The following is a 4,442-nucleotide window of genomic DNA, read 5'->3' as shown; positions in this document are numbered from 1 at the left end:
TAATCACTCTCCGCTGGAGTCAAGGGAGCCTGGATGAGCATACTAGGAGAGGGAGATGCAGTTCCCTGTGGATGCCCAGTTGGGCAGTCAGGGTCTGAGTTCTGATGGGAGACCTTAGAGAGCCCACCCAAGTGTAGCCTTGGCCAAAGTTCTCACAACTGTCTCCTTGTTTCCCTCAGTCCCTTGCATCCAGGGAGATCTTCAAGAGTTCTGGTCCTCACCCTGACAACATTCCCGGCTCCCAAGGGAGTCGGGGGATCAACCAAGGGGGACTCAGAAGAGCCTAACACCCAAGACTTGAGATTGGCGGCCAAGCTAGTCCTATGGCCAATGGGTGCCCGATATCTTAGGCCAAGCAAGGCTTCTTCATATGAGAGAAAGAGAGAGGGAGGAAGAGTCTGGCTGCCAATACCTCCAAAGGATGATTCCGGACAAGGACCCAAAAGATGACCCCGGGGTTCCTGTCATGGAGTTGAAGAATGAACTCCACAAATGCTCAAGGTAGGCAAGCAGGGGAGAAGCTTTTATTTAGAGAGAAGCAAATACAGAGCTCCCGGTGCATGCCAGGAAGGGAGTGTCCGTGGCTGGGCTTTGTCTAGGGGTTTGTATCTTAGGTGGAACTAAGCTGTCTGTTTCTCACTGTTTCTTGTCTGCATGCTTAAACTGAGTTGCCAGTTCACTGGTTCCTGTATGAATGCTGACTTTTGTTTAACCAATCCTACTGAAGAATGCCTATATTCCTACTTGGTATTTTTACCCTTAAGACTGTGTGACTGACTCTAACTTTGCTTAATGTTTAACACGGAGTTTGGCTAAGAGTTTCCTTGTACATTGTTCTGACCGTAATTACCCTGTTTTACTTCTCCCCAAGGGCCTACAATTACCGTTTTGCTTGTTCCCAGAGGCCCTCACGCTACTCTGACTAAACCCATGGCCTCTGCCGCAGTATCATCAAAGCTAAGATTAAGTTTAAATTTATCACTTTGCCATTAACTGTATAAAAATATCTCAAAGGTGGTCAAACTAAAAGGAAATTTTCTTCTAGTTCAACTGTGACTCCAGACAGGATCCAAAGAGGAGTTTTACAATCCCTTCTCTGGGTTTTATGGAGACTTTCTTTACCCTTCTGTGTTAGCCTCTTAAGGTACAGCATCAACCTTAAAAGGGCACAGGAAAGGGAGATGTGTGTGTTGGGGGCGGGGGCGGTATTCTACCATTTTCTGCGTGCCTCTCTCATTAACAGTCAATATCCCCGGATCTCAGTCAGCACTTTCTTTACCAAGTCCGAAAATCCCCTAGAAGCGACTGGTGTGCAGGGAGGAGCCCACGTATGTAAATTTCCCTTACGTTAAGGGAGAGACGAATTCCGGCCCTTGCACCAATTCCCCTCCGGTCGCCATTGACCACGTGCTCAGTGGGCCATTCACTTCATTTCACTCAAGGATGGGGACATACCTGTGCGTGGAACTCCGCCGCTGCACCCCCGCAGATGTTGGAGACAAACTCCCCAGGATCAGGGTCTGTTCCGGATGGGCTCTGGCCGCCTCAGGCCGGCTCGGCCCGGAACCTGCTACACAGTAGCCACGGCTGCGCGCTGGAGGACCAAAGCGCAAAGTTGTCACCGCGCCGGGCCTGCCTGCGGACGGCCGGGCGGGGGTCTGTGCCTCGCGCAGCCCCGGGACGGGCACGGCCGCTTGCCCCCCGGGCCGCCGAGGGCTGCTCTACCCCTCCGTTCTGGCCGCCGGGAGCAGCGGGGCTCCGGGCGGGCGGGCAAAGCTCGAGGGGATGCGGGGTGAGCCCAGCCCCAGCCGGGCCCGCGGGCCGGGCGCCCTTTCCGCCGCCTGCCATGCCCGGCGCACTCCCTGCTCCAGCTCGCGGGACTGCGGCCGCTGAGTAGTCGGCCGCGCGGAGACCCGGAAGGCGGGGAGGGGAGGGTGGAGGGCCGGGGCTGGCGGCCACTCCCCGGAAAGCCTCCGCACGGGGGCGGGGCGCCCCCATTGGCGCCTGACGAGCCCGCCCAGGGCCTTCCGGCCCGTTCCCCGGCGGCGGGGCGAGCTGAGCCTTCCCAGAGTATCCTACTCGGAGCCTCTGGCAGGCCTGGCGCCTTCCCTTGGCCCCCCTGGACCTGGTTCTGTCAGGCCAGCGTGCCCTCCTCGGGGACTCTCCTGGCGAGATCTTCGCCGTCACCGTAGGACGGGGCCACTACCCAGAGATTCCCCTTCCTGCACCTACACTAGCCCAGTACGTGTTTAGAGCCTGCCTTGCTAAATCAGAAGCCTGAGGAGAAGCTGAGACGTTGTCTGTCAACAAGCTCACCCATGGCCCCTCCTATACCTGAGAGGACCAGCCTTTCTTTCTCAGGCTCTCTGCTCATTCATTTACAGGGTGCAAAAGGCAGACTGCAATGAGGAGGGGGGAGGGGATGAGCGGCACTATAAACCTTCCCTAGGTGACATGCTCAAACTTGGCAAACAAGTGGAATAAAATAGGAATATATGCTAAAGTAAGAATTTTTGTTACCATTCTAAGAACTTACTGTTAACAAACTTAATCCTCCAAATATCTTTTATCATCTCTGTTAGGAAAATGTACAACGCCTCCCCAACCTCTCCACTTTGTGAGTGGGGAAACTGAGACATGTGGAGTAACTATCCAGGGTCACAGAGAAGCTAGGAAGTGATGAATCCAGAATTTCAACCCAAACCGTGAAAGCATAGGCCCTGAAAACACTATACTACACTGCCTCTCCCAAGACATGGTGGGGGCGGGAGGGGAAATAGAGTAATCGTCTACATTTGATGGGCTTATCAAGATAGGCATCTCCCAAGTAGTTTGGCTTCTACAGGCACAAAAATAGCTTTCTCTAGATCCCTGACATAGACTGCGAAAGAACTTAACCTGTTTAGGACCCCACAGTGTAAATGGAATTTAAGAATGTAGGAGCAGAGTGCCCTGAGATGAGATGGCTCCCTGCTGGACCCTGCAGGAGGCCCTAGTAGAGTTTATATTTTATGCGAAGAGCAATGGAAAGTTGTTCAAGTGGCTTTAAAAAATGGGGGAATAATAGGATCTGACAGGGTGTGGTTTAGGGTGTGATTAAGATGATTTTGGTAAGGAGAGGACATAGAGTAAAATTTATCAATAAATCCTAGCATACAGCCACTACTTTACAGATGTTCATGACTATGGTAAAATGGGTTAAAATGGCAGAGGTGACATGAGTGTGCTGTCCCTCCACCTTTCTTGTCTCAGAGTCATCCAAACGTGTCTCTAGTTTAAATCTGTTCTTTTTATAGTCACTTTTGAATAACTGAGGCATTGCCTTCCTTAATTATGTCAATGAACCTGGGCAAGTTACATGGGAAGAATCTTAGACAAGTAAATCTCAGTAAAGAGACTAATGTGGTGAGCTACTAGAGATTGGGAGTAATTGTGCAGAATGTCTTCCTCCCAAATCAGGAGATAAAAATCGAAAGAGGTTATGAAACAATTATAATAAAGTTTAACTGGAACTAAAGAGAAATTTGCCTCAATCACACATTCACACCTCTGACGAGATACCTCAAGTCAGTGGAGATGACAGCTGCAGTTCATTTGAAATGGTAAAACTGTTCCCTTGGCTTAGAAGAGAAATGTCTTCTCAACTTAAAAAAATTTTTTTAATTAAAAATACAGAGATGATAGAGCAAAATAAACCCATTGCATAACTGCTTGTGAGTTAAATTCAGGATAATCTGTATTTGGTATTAAAAAATGCTTGTAATTCAGTTCAAAGGAAGTTGAATGAATTGGCTTTATTACTGAGCCTGATTATTTGAGAAAAAGTAGTCTATCCAATCTCAAGAGATTTTGAGTTGACCTAGAGGATCAGGGATCCAGGTGGAAAGGCACAGGAAATCTGTTGACTGTACTGATGGGCGTGTATCTTTGTATTCCCCCAACCTACCACCTCAATAAACAGGTACTTCTCCCCAGACCACCATGAAACCCCTCCCCTACACTCCAGGCTCCGTTCCTGCCAGTCTTCTCAGTCTCCCAAGCTATTCATATTTTTTTCTCTCTCTGTCTCTTCTCTCACTTCCTCTCTCTGGCTTTTAGCTTTTCTGTGTATATAAAGTCTCTTTCTCTCAACCTGAATAAACTTTCTCTCCTTCAAATGTCCCCCAGCTCCCAGATACCACACCCTTTTCCCCTTCCTAATAGACCTTCAGAAGACGGTGTGTATACAGGTCTCCCCTGCCTCAGCCTTGTTCACCCCTCAGCTCCCGTAGTCTTTCTTCCTCCCTTTTTCCCTTAAATTGTACTCTCCGAGGTCACCAGTGACTCCTGGTGACCAAATCCAGTGGTCTTTACCTTACCTTGGGTCTCTGTGGCATCTGACATGACTGACCACTCCTTCCTGGCTTCCTGTTTTTCCTCCTATACTTGTGGCCCTACATTTT

At 49.8% G+C, this 4,442-nt stretch overlaps 1 non-coding gene across 1 annotated transcript; it reads right to left on the bottom strand.

Moving 5' to 3' along the window:
- Positions 1–1,048: 1,048 nt before the first annotated feature.
- Positions 1,049–1,170, bottom strand: LOC118916075 (small nucleolar RNA SNORA26). Its single transcript, XR_005026281.1, has one exon. It is a non-coding gene; the product is annotated as a small nucleolar RNA SNORA26 (small nucleolar RNA).
- Between the last annotated feature and the right edge of the window lie 3,272 nt (positions 1,171–4,442).

The sequence above is a fragment of the Manis pentadactyla genome, chromosome 5 (assembly GCF_030020395.1).
Source record: "Manis pentadactyla isolate mManPen7 chromosome 5, mManPen7.hap1, whole genome shotgun sequence".
Lineage (NCBI taxonomy): Eukaryota > Metazoa > Chordata > Mammalia > Pholidota > Manidae > Manis > Manis pentadactyla.
Note: the sequence above shows the minus strand (reverse complement) of the source record. Positions and strands in the feature narration are given on the sequence as shown.